We start from the raw sequence: 12,975 nt of genomic DNA on the forward strand, positions 1-12,975 counted from the left end.
GGGACATCCCTTGACAGTAATGGTTCCTCATTCAGCCGAAATTTTGTTGACTCGAACCAAAACACAGCACATGACAAATGCCCGACTTACCAGATATGAGACAATTATATTGGGGTCACCTAATGTTTCACTGAAGCGATGTACTGTATTAAACCCGGCAACCCTGCTTCCTGTTGAGAATACTGAGATTAATAATGAAGAGGAAGTGGAGCATGATTGTCTTGAGGTAACAGAACTATGTACCAAGCCTCGACCTGATATTGAAGATACGCAGTTAAAAAGAAAATGACTGTATAATGTTTGTTGATGGATCCTGTCTGAGAGACTCAGTCGGAATGCTGAGAGCCGGTTACGCTGTATGTACCATAGCTGGTATCATCGAAGCTTCCTGGCTCGAGAGAGTGTATTCCGCACAAGTGGCAGAATTAATTGCCCGTACTAAGGCATGCCACGCAGCTGAAAATCTGAGAGTCACAATCTATACTGACAGCAGATACGGATTTAGAATTGTACATGATTTTGGCCAATTGTGGTCACAAAGGGGTTTCATGACCTCTTCTGGTTCTCCTGTGAAAAATGGCAAACAAATTAAGGATTTGTTACATGCGATTCAGTTACCTCTTGAAATTGCTGTGGTGAAATGCAATGCTCATGTTAAGTCGCAAGACTTTGTGTCCATAGGAAACAGCTATGCAGATCAAGTTGCAAGATTTTGCGCACTGAACTGTATATCGTTCAAGGATCAGTGGGAATTGTTACCACAAACCGAAAATTACATATGTTTGAACCTTGCATTAAGAGTGGTTGATACACTAGATGAGCTGAAAACACTACAGGGTTGTGCTAGCAAAGAGGAAAAACGCTCCTGGCAGAGAATGCAATGTGTACAAAGAGCAGACGACTTCTGGGTCTCAGAGGAGGGGAAACTGGTTTTGCCAAACAGCCTTCTGTCACAATTTGCGAGGCTCTACCATGGACAGGCACATCTTGGGAGAGACGCAATGATCAGGTCATTCAAGATTGACTGGTTTTACCCAAAATTCAGACATGCCGCAGAGGTTACTTGTCACAGGTGCATCATTTGTCAACAGATGAATGCTGGAAAGGGGACTGTGGTAACTTTGAGCCACATAGGGAGAGCTAGTGGTCCATTTAGCAAGATGCAAATGGATTTCATTGAAATGTCTGTTTGTGGAGGATTGAAGTATGTGTTGGTGATTGTGTGTGTTTTCAGCCACTGGATTGAAGCTTACCCCACACGTAGGAAAGACAGTCTCACAGTTGCAAAGCTGTTGCTTAGGGAACTAATACCCAGGTGCGAGTTTCCGGTCTCTATAGAATCAGATAGGGGCAGACACTTTGACAATGAGGTGATTAAGCTTTTATGTGCAGCATTAGACATTGAACAGAAGCTGCATTGTAGCTACCGCCCTGAAGCATCAGGACTAGTAGAACAAATGAATGGTACCTTAAAATCGAGAATGGCGAAGATGTGCGCAGCTACCAATATGAAATGGCCAGATGCATTGCCCTTAGTGCTGATGTTGATGTTGATGAGGAATACCCCTGATAAGAAGACAGGACTATCACCCCACAAGATCCTTATGGGTAGAGCTATGAGGCTGCCCGCAGTACCTGCAAATGCTCTTGTGAATATCACGGATGATATGGTGTTGGACTACTGCAAAGGTTTGGCTGATGTGGTTCGCTCTTTTTCTCACCAGGTGGAAGCTAACACATTGCCACCGATCAGTGATCCAGGTCATACCCTGCAAGCCGGTGACTGGGTGGTTGTCAAGAAGCACGTGAGAAAGTCGTGTTTGGAGCCGCGCTGGAAGGGGCCATATCAAGTAATATTGACAACAACCACTGCTGTGAAATGTGCAGGCGTTCCGAATTGGATACATGCCAGTCACACAAAGAAGGTAACGTGTGCAACTGATGAGGAACTTAACGTTTCCTAAGGGGTTCCAAGCAATTCCTTTTCGAGATATACTGTCTAAAATACTGTAGGTTTTACGGACTTTAAAAAAAGTTGTAAATTATTTTGTTGCTGCAGGGTCTGGCATAGAACCAAGAAGCATTATTTCTCTTCAGTAGCAAATCATACACTTATACAAAAAACTGTCAGACCATTCAATCTTGTAAACAATCAGCACAATGTCCTCAGCCCACCATGGGCTTCATCTTGATCCAACAGACAAGTTAAGACTAGGCCTGAGTTAAAAATGTAGGGGCGTTTTGAAAAGAACATAACTGTGGTATGTCATTCACATTACTGGGAGATATTGTGTGCTGCAACAAGTAGGGAAGTTGTGTGCCCTTTTCACTGTTGCATTCAAGTATTCTAATGTAAGTAATGACGTTTGCTGCGTGGACACTGCTAAAAGTTGTTATGAGTCAAGGGTGAAATGATCGTTTGAAGCAAACTCAAACAGAAAGTGGTGACCTCATTATTTAAAGACAATAACAGGATCCTACTGGCACTGTGAATGCTAGATCTATGTCCAACTTGCCAGCTTTGGCGAAACCTCTTGAAAATGTACTCAACGAGCATGTTAATGAACTTGTGGAAATTAAGTTAGACTGTTGTTTTCACAGACAAGGAGACTCCATTTGGTCTTGTTATCTGTGCTGGATTGCGTTGGTATTGCAGATGATGACAGCTGTACCAGAGCCTTGATTCTGCTTAGTCTGTCATCTGCATTCAATAGCGTCCTCCGTTGTATCTGAATAATGGATTTTATATTAGGGCATATGCTATTCTTTCTAAGGCATGTACCACCATATGGGTGCACTTTCCCTGTTTGCGCCACATCACACCTTAAAAGAGGTATGCTGGGCACAAACAGGGAAAGTCCACCCTATTATGGTGAATGCGATGCACTCAGCCGAAAGCTTGTGCTGCCTTGTGGGGAGGCGCATTCAAGTGAAATATGGAGCAGCTGCTTCAAAGCTGCTCCATGTTACACTGTGCAGGCGGCAACCTGCCTGCACTTTAAAGAGAGGAGAGATCCCCTTGCAGGAGGGTGACTGCACCCGCCTGCAAAGAGATGTCTGGGAGGATACATGGGATCCCCCTTTCTCCCCTCCATAGGGCTGCCTTTAGAAGGGGCACTGAAAGTGCACCATCTTTTTTTGGCACACTTTAAGTACACCTCCTAAAGGCATGTTTGCCTCTGCACATCCACCCATAATATGGAGCAGGCACAGAAGCAAAGTGATGCCCTCATTTGCATGGGAACACAAGGCATTCAAATGAAGGCGTGCCCTCTAATGATAGCACTGGCGCTACATGTGCATCAGCACTATCTGTATTCTGTAATACCAAAGTGACCCAGAAATGCACAAAGTGGGCGCACATGCCCGTTGTGCCCCCGGGGCACTCTCTGTATTAGTGCCACAGTGGGAAAAACAAATAATTGCCCTTGCTTTTGTGTAACCTACGCCTTTGGGAGCACTGACAGCCATAGTATGTCAAGGTTGACCATGAGTCAACTCTTTGTCACCCTTACTGGTGCCTGCTGGCAGTCTTCATCAGATCTTCTGATCAGGTGATTTATGTGTAGGCCCTTGATATTCTAACATTGCTTGATGAGTAGTCAGTGATCATTCACAGATGGGTACAATTTCTCTCTGGTGGTCATTAATTAGTGTTATCAGTGCAACTGGATGAAACTAACAGCACCAAGTTGTAGGTGGGGATAAAAGTGACAAGAAATGACTGTAAAAATGACCGTCACCCAGGCCCTGGTCACCAGCCGCCGCGACTACGGCAACACTCTCTACGCCGGCATGTCCTCCTAAAGAGACTCCAGACAATACAGAACACTGCTGCCAGACTCATCCTGGACCTTCCCAGGCCCATCCTCATCACCCCCACCCCAAAAACCTCCACTGGCTCACCATCCAGAAGAGATGTAATTTCAAGCTCCTCAGGCACACCTACAAAGCCCTACATAATCAAGGACCAGACGACATCAACCACCATCTACACTTCCACGAACCTACCAGATACCTAAGCTCTTCCTCTCTGGCCCTTGCCCGCACACCCAGAATCCAGTGCAGCTGCAGCGGTGACCGCTCTTTTTCCTACATCGCCGCCGAGGCCTGGAATTAACTGCCCCTTCCCCTCCGAACTGCATCCTCTCTGGCAGACTTCAGAAAGAGACACAAGTCCTGACTCACCTACAGAGCCATTAAACCCCAGCACCCAGATACCCCCAGGGGTGATAGCGACTCACTCTGAAATTGACTGATTGATTAATTGACCTTCGACTTGAGGACATTGACACCTCTCCATGATTTCACAAAAAACTTATTTTAGAGGGCTCCTGACTTTCCCTGACCTACAGGTTACTACAGTTGCATGAACCAACTTGTACTCTTGGGATTCTTGTTCAGGGACTACATTTTGTGTTCTAGTTCACCAGTAGTACTACTCATGTGCTAGAAAATGCTAACCACTAACCCACAGACAGAGACATTTGCCTCTCCCATCCTTCATGTGCAGATATCTTTACCACCAACTCAATTTCAGAGGGCTTTTGCACAGCTTTTGAGACAGTGTATGGAGGGTTGATTAAACATAGCTTGGTGCACCAAACATAAAGTGCAGCATGAAGGGGGTAATAAAGGAAGAGATTTGCAATCATCACGGCTTATGGGGGATGGGGTAGAAGGCACATGTGAATCTATTGCACTACATGCTACAGATACTTACAGGGAAACAGTTTTTGTTCGTAACATGTGTGGCATGTGTGACAGTAGATACACATGCTCTGTATTGGTTGTAAAAGTGTGCCCTCCGTAAGAGGTTGATAGTAAGTAGACAATGCAGTCTGGAACATAATACTTAAAACCATCTGGCCAGCCATGGCTTGCTGATGGTGTAAGATGATTGTGTAGTAATGTTTGCGTAGTAATGATTGCTAAATGTGTGTGGTATTGACCAGGTGGCTGCTTTGCAGATGCCAGTTAGCAGGATGTTCCATAAGAAACACTTGGTTGCACTTTTTTATGGGTGGAGTGCACCCTTGGTGAAAGTAGTAGGGCTCTCTAAGCTTTGTGGTAGCGGGGTTGGATGCACTTGACTATTTATCTTGCTAGACTTACATACAGAATGGATGACCCTTGTGTGGTTTGGCAAAGGGTACAAAGAGTTGGTCAGACTTGCAAAAGGGCCGAGTCCTGTCTATGGGGCCCCCTTTTAACATCTAACATGAGTACAGCTATCTCAGCTACTGAATGGCTGATGATTGAAGACTGGGAGCTCTATAGTCTGACTGAGGTGAAAAGGTGAAACCACCTTGAGAAGAACCTGAATGAATGATTCTTACAAGTTAAGTTTTCTCAACTCGCTAATGCTTTTGAGGGAAGTAAATGCTACTATGAACACTCCTTCCAGGAAAAGAACTATACAGGGCATAAGCGTAAGGGTTCAAAGGTAACTCCATAAGTCCTGTGAGAACCACATTAAGGTTCTACACAGGGGCAGGTGGTATTCTGGGTGGTATGACCCTCTTAAAACCCATCATGAAACCTTGACTACTGGGATCCTAAGGAGGGATGAATGTGCCTGTTTTGCATGTACGCTGCTATGGTGAGTAGGCATACTGATATGTAGGTGAGGCCTGACTTCTGCAGATGTAACTAATAACAGAGGATATCCTGAACTTTAGCCCTTAGGGGGCCAAGGTTTTTGGGATTGTAGTAGTGGACAAGATTGTGTAACTGACCCGTGCAATGGGCCTGTGTACTTCCTGCAGAATGGTGATGGGGGAGGCTTACATTCTAGGGTATCAGGTGCAAGATCGCTAGGTTGAGCTCCCTGGGTTCTGGGTGTGTGAACTGGATGTGTCTCAGTGTGAGAAGGTCCAGCTTGAGTAGCAGGCTGATGGGGGTTGATAGACATCGCCAGGAGCACAGTACCAAAGCTGCCTGGACCACGTGGGAGTCACCAGGATAAGCATCAGGGATGTTTGTCTCATCTTCCTCACCATGTATGAGAGGAGTGGGAGAGGAAGAAACTCATAGTCAAATATCCATGACCTGTTCACCCACAGTGCTTTGCCCATGTACTGTGGATGTGAATAGCTATAGGTGAAGTTTTAGAGTTTAAAATTTTCATGGGAGGTGAACAGGTCCATTTGTAGGGTGCCCAATGCTGGAAGTACCTTTGTAGGGCTTGCAGGTGGATTTTGCACTCATGGATTTGTTGATGTGTGCTGATAAGTAGGCCCCTAACATCATCCACAACAGACGATATTCTGCTAAGAGGAGTATGATGTGGCAAATCACAAAATACCAAATCCCCTCCTAGCTAGTGCTATGAGTTTAGGGAGAAGGAGTGCCACCGTGTTTCTGCAGGTACTCCATGGCAGTCATGCTGTCGGTTTGAATTAGGACTACTTTCCCACTAATGACCTGAAAGAAAGCCTTCAGGGCTAGGTGAATGTCCAGCAGTTTTAGGTAATTGACGTGTTGAGGGTCTTCACCCACTGTATGGTCAAGGCATTGAGATGCACCCCATAGTTTGTGAGGGAGGTGTTTGCAGTAATGGTCACCTGGAGAATTGGGTCTGAGAAAGGATTGCCCTCCAGCAAGTTGCTGCTGTTCCAGCAATGTAGAGAACTGTGAGTGCAGGCCTTTACCAATACAAGAAATTCCCAGTGACCCACTGACTGTAACCATTGCATTATAAGGCACTCTTGTGGGGCGTGCCTGTGGAGCTTGGCATGAAGTACAATACAAATGCACAAGGCCATCATCCCTAGAAGGTACATGATGATAAATGACCTGAAAAAGAGGCAGCAGCAGCTGGAATGCCAATACCCTATATTGTGTGGTGTAGGTTTTCCCTGTTACTGTGATGAGCACAGAACACAGGAAAGGTTTCTCGGTTACATATAGAGGTGGGATTTGGTGGCATCCCAAGCTGTGGACAGGGAAACTGCTGCTTGAGTGCGCGCTAGGCACTGCTGACTGCTGCAGCTTTTGATCTACCAATTGCAAAAAGAGGGGAAGATGTGAGTTCACAGATGGGGGTCTACTGCTGCTAGGCCCTTCAGGAACATCCATGGATCGAAGATTTTAATTTGTAGAGATGTCCATTTACCTCAAATCAATGGTACTGGCGATGGACAAGGTGTAAGGGTATATGAAAGGAGGCATCCTTGAGTTTGAGCACCGTCACATATTCACCTTGTTAGAGAAGAAGGATGACATCCTGCTGGGTTGTTATATGGAAATATTTAGACAGGGTATATTTGTTTTGAGTACTGGGGTTCAGGATAGGCTTGAGCAAGCCATCATTCTGGGGAATGAGAATGTAAAAAGAGCAGACGCCCTTTCTCTGATGGTGTGAAGACACTCTATTTATTTCCTCTTTCTGGAGGAGTGCTAGCACTGTTTCCTTGAGAAGGTGGAGATGGTCTCTGCTGAAGATGTTTACAGGACGAGATGTTAAGAGGGGTTGTGAGAAGTTCTAAGCAGTAGCAATGGTGAACCACTGCTAAAACCCACTGGTTTGAAGTGATTTCCTCTGAGCGAGAGAGGATATCTTGAATTCTGCTCCTGACTGATGACATGTGATTGGATGGGGGAGGTAGAGCAAGTCACATCTTAGGTGTGGAAACTCCTTCACTAGAGTCAATTCTGTTCTTCTCACTGTTGTATAGCGTACGTAACCCTGGCGTAACCCTGATGGGTTTCTAGTGGAAGGTTACTGTTGACTCTGACAAGACTGCTGCTGGTCTGTTAAAGTGGCCTTGGTTCCTCCTATGGGCTGTTGCTTGCCAAAGGAAGCTTTTACAGTTAGGGTTTGCAAAGTACACAAAAGCTTGCCAATTATAGTGTTTTTTTTTATTGTTTCAAGGCTTTTGTCAACCTTGAGGCTAAAGAGATGCACTATACTGAATGAGAGGTTGAGGAGATACTCATGGACTTTGAGTCTGAACCCGGAGATGCCAACCCAGGCATTTCATATGAGGACACGGGTATTAATGCCCCTGGAAGCTGCGTCTGTGGTGTTGAGCATGCAAAAAATGCTGGTGTTTGAGATGGGCTTGCCATTGGAACTATCACTTATCCCTCTTTCTCTGCTTATCTGGGCGGTATTTTGAGAGTTCCTATATCTCCTTCAACTGGGACCTGTCATACGTGGAAAGGAGTTTGAATGAATTGGCTATGCACCAGTGAGTGCCTGCCCCTCCTACAACTCTCTTGCCTGCAGCCTTCATTTTGTTGCCCTCCTTATCGTGCAGAGGGACCTTACTTGTGGTTTCAATCAGTCCTCTCTGGGGTCAATGGATGAAATAAAGTTCAAACCAGAATTCATTTGTTTCTCCTTACCGATTAAACTTATAGTAAAGCATAAATCCAGACAAGTATACTAATATATGTGACAGGACAGAGAACAGCCCCTTCCTCTTCACTGGTTTCTGGATCTGGCACCGGGCAACCACTGCAAGCCTGTTTAACCTTTACATTCTTCGGTGAAGGCATCTCCATTTAAACCCCGGCTCGATAATCAGAGAGTCGATCAACCTTTGCGCATCACTTTCAACACTAGATCGTAAAACTACTAAGTGCGCATGTAAGGGGAGCATGCATAGTGAGAAGCACTTGGAAAGCAGTGCACCTTAATGCATTAAAAATATTATTTATTGCAAAAATTACACACCCAGTTAGAGAGAAAAATAAACACCAGTAACATACTCGAATAAAAATACCAACACGGGTGTGGATTTTTATGCAAGTAGACAAATTGGTCAATGGTCAAAACAATTTTTGGTCACGGCAATCTGTTTCGTAAAAATAATTTAGAGAGTTTCAAAACATGGCATTAGCCATCGGAATAAAAGAAACGTTTGCTGCTTTCTTGATGTGTTTTTTTTTTTTTTTTTTAAATTTACGCAGTTCGTTTTAACCCTGCTTGTAGTTCTGTTTTGCTCCCAGAAAGTCGGCTATAGCAACTGAGAAAGCCCCAGTAGTATACCTGGCCGTGTTTTGAGCTAACGGATTCTGACGAAATAAGGCCACCAACCAATGCTCCCTTGGGCGTTAGGATACCTGGCATGGTACGAGAAACCAACATAACATAGGCGAGCCGATCATGAGTGTAAAGGAGACACACAAAAAGAAAAAGAAAAAGAAGTTAGCTGGCAGCCAAACGTATTGGCAAAAGCCAAAATGGGGAGCACCCTGTCTTCCATTCCAGCATTTGTGACCCCAAGGCATCATGGTAAATGCAGTCATTAGCACGAATTTGAACAGAGTTTTAAAAGTTTTTCACCATAAGTTGGTGCGGCGAGTGCCGTATCTTCGGACATGTGTTTCTGGCTATTTGGCCGTCGTCAGCGAAGAGCAACGTGTAGCTGGCGGGGTTGCTTGAAATGCCGCCTTGAAAGTATTCACAGGTTTAAGTACCACTCAAGAAGGCGCACAGGTGCTTCACCCGAGCTCGTCAGCTCAGAGGCTCACGGGAGCCTTAATTACAACAGTCAAAATGGGGAGCACCCTGTCTTCCATTTCAGCATTTGTGACCCCAAGGCATCATGGTAAATGCAGTCATTAGCACGAATTTGAACAGAGTTTTAAAAGTTTTTCACCATAAGTTGGTGCGGCGAGTGCCGTATCTTCGGACACGTGTTTCTGGCTATTTGGCCGTCGTCAGTGAAGAGCAACGTGTAGCTGGCGGGGTTGCTTGAAATGCCGCCTTGAAAGTATTCACAGGTTTAAGTACCACTCAAGAAGGCGCACAGGTGCTTCACCCGAGCTCGTCAGCTCAGAGGCTCACGGGAGCCTTAATTACAACAGTCAAAATGGGGAGCACCCTGTCTTCCATTCCAGCATTTGTGACCCCAAGGCATCATGGTAAATGCAGTCATTAGCACGAATTTGAACAGAGTTTTAAAAGTTTTTCACCATAAGTTGGTGCGGCGAGTGCCGTATCTTCGGACACATGTTTCTGGCTATTTGGCTGTCGTCAGCGAAGAGCAACGTGTAGCTGGCGGGGTTGCTTGAAATGCCGCCTTGAAAGTATTCACAGGTTTAAGTACCACTCAAGAAGGCGCACAGGTGCTTCACCCGAGCTCGTCAGCTCAGAGGCTCACGGGAGCCTTAATTACAACAGTCAAAATGGGGAGCACCCTGTCTTCCATTCCAGCATTTGTGACCCCAAGGCATCATGGTAAATGCAGTCATTAGCACAAATTTGAACAGAGTTTTAAAAGTTTTTCACCATAAGTTGGTGCGGCGAGTGCCGTATCTTCGGACACGTGTTTCTGGCTATTTGGCCGTCGTCAGCAAAGAGCAACGTGTAGCTGGCGGGGTTGCTTGAAATGCCGCCTTGAAAGTATTCACAGGTTTAAGTACCACTCAAGAAGGCGCACAGGTGCTTCACCCGAGCTCGTCAGCTCAGAGGCTCACGGGAGCCTTAATTACAACAGTCAAAATGGGGAGCACCCTGTCTTCCATTCCAGCATTTGTGACCCCAAGGCATCATGGTAAATGCAGTCATTAGCACGAATTTGAACAGAGTTTTAAAAGTTTTTCACCATAAGTTGGTGCGGCGAGTGCCGTATCTTCGGACACGTGCTTCTGGCTATTTGGCCGTCGTCAGCGAAGAGCAACGTGTAGCTGGCGGGGTTGCTTGAAATGCCGCCTTGAAAGTATTCACAGGTTTAAGTACCACTCAAGAAGGCGCACAGGTGCTTCACCCGAGCTCGTCAGCTCAGAGGCTCACGGGAGCCTTAATTACAACAGTCAAAATGGGGAGCACCCTGTCTTCCATTCCAGCATTTGTGACCCAAAGACATCATGGTAAATTCAGTCATTAGCACGAATTTGAACAGAGTTTTAAAAGATTTTCACCATAAGTTGGTGCGGCGAGTGCCGTATCTTCGGACACGTGTTTCTGGCTATTTGGCCGTAGTCAGCGAAGAGCAACGTGTAGCTGGCGGGGTTGCTTGAAATGCCGCCTTGAAAGTATTCACAGGTTTAAGTACCACTCAAGAAGGCGCACAGGTGCTTCACCCGAGCTCGTCAGCTCAGAGGCTCACGGGAGCCTTAATTACAACAGTCAAAATGGGGAGCACCCTGTCTTCCATTCCAGCATTTGTGACCCCAAGGCATCATGGTAAATGCAGTCATTAGCACAAATTTGAACAGAGTTTTAAAAGTTTTTCACCATAAGTTGGTGCGGCGAGTGCCGTATCTTCGGACACGTGTTTCTGGCTATTTGGCCGTCGTCAGCGAAGAGCAACGTGTAGCTGGCGGGGTTGCTTGAAATGCCGCCTTGAAAGTATTCACAGGTTTAAGTACCACTCAAGAAGGCGCACAGGTGCTTCACCCGAGCTCGTCAGCTCAGAGGCTCACGGGAGCCTTAATTATAACAGTCAAAATGGGGAGCACCCTGTCTTCCATTCCAGCATTTGTGACCCCAAGGCATCATGGTAAATGCAGGCATTAGCACGAATTTGAACAGAGTTTTAAAAGTTTTTCACCATAAGTTGGTGCGGCGAGTGCCGTATCTTCATTTCAAGCAACCTCGCCAACTACACATTGCTCTTCGCTGACGACGGCCAAATAGCCAGAAACACGTGTCCGAAGATACGGCACTCGCCGCACCAACTTATGGTGAAAAACTTTTAAAACTCTGTTCAAATTCGTGCTAATGACTGCATTTACCATGATGCCTTGGGGTCACAAATGCTGGAATGGAAGACAGGGTGCTCCCCATTTTGACTGTTGTAATTAAGGCTCCCGTGAGCCTCTGAGCTGACGAGCTCGGGTGAAGCACCTGTGCGCCTTCTTGAGTGGTACTTAAACCTGTGAATACTTTCAAGGCGGCATTTCAAGCAACCCCGCCAGCTACACGTTGCTCTTCGCTGACGACGGCCAAATAGCCAGAAACACGTGTCCGAAGATACGGCACTCGCCGCACCAACTTATGGTGAAAAACTTTTAAAACTCTGTTCAAATTCGTGCTAATGACTGCATTTACCATGATGCCTTGGGGTCACAAATGCTGGAATGGAAGACAGGGTGCTCCCCATTTTGACTGTTGTAATTAAGGATCCCGTGAGCCTCTGAGCTGACGAGCTCGGGTGAAGCACCTGTGCGCCTTCTTGAGTGGTACTTAAACCTGTGAATACTTTCAAGGCGGCATTTCAAGCAACCCCGCCAGCTACACGTTGCTCTTCGCTGATGACGGCCAAATAGCCAGAAACACGTGTCCGAAGATACGGCACTCGCCGCACCAACTTATGGTGAAAAACTTTTAAAACTCTGTTCAAATTCGTGCTAATGACTGCATTTACCATGATGCCTTGGGGTCACAAATGCTGGAATGGAAGACAGGGTGCTCCCCATTTTGACTGTTGTGATTAAGGCTCCCGTGAGCCTCTGAGCTGACGAGCTCGGGTGAAGCACCTGTGCGCCTTCTTGAGTGGTACTTAAACCTGTGAATACTTTCAAGGCGGCATTTCAAGCAACCCCGCCAGCTACACGTTGCTCTTCGCTGACGACGGCCAAATAGCCAGAAACACGTGTCCGAAGATACGGCACTCGCCGCACCAACTTATGGTGAAAAACTTTTAAAACTCTGTTCAAATTCGTGCTAATGACTGCATTTACCATGATGCCTTGGGGTCACAAATGCTGGAATGGAAGACAGGGTGCTCCCCATTTTGACTGTTGTAATTAAGGCTCCCGTGAGCCTCTGAGCTGACGAGCTCGGGTGAAGCACCTGTGCGCCTTCTTGAGTGGTACTTAAACCTGTGAATACTTTCAAGGCGGCATTTCAAGCAACCCCGCCAGCTACACGTTGCTCTTCGCTGACGACGGCCAAATAGCCAGAAACACGTGTCCGAAGATACGGCACTCGCCGCACCAACTTATGGTGAAAAACTTTTGAAACTCTGTTCAAATTCGTGCTAATGACTGCATTTACCATGATGCCTTGGGGTCACA

General features: G+C 46.2%; 1 protein-coding gene across 1 annotated transcript in view; it reads right to left on the reverse strand.

The window, feature by feature from the left end:
* Positions 1-12,975, reverse strand: part of CAP2 (cyclase associated actin cytoskeleton regulatory protein 2) — a 420,383-nt gene that overhangs the window by 75,482 nt on the left and 331,926 nt on the right. The gene's annotated exons all lie outside the window — the stretch shown is intronic.

The sequence above is a fragment of the Pleurodeles waltl genome, chromosome 2_1 (genome assembly GCF_031143425.1).
Source record: "Pleurodeles waltl isolate 20211129_DDA chromosome 2_1, aPleWal1.hap1.20221129, whole genome shotgun sequence".
NCBI classification, from domain to species: domain Eukaryota; kingdom Metazoa; phylum Chordata; class Amphibia; order Caudata; family Salamandridae; genus Pleurodeles; species Pleurodeles waltl.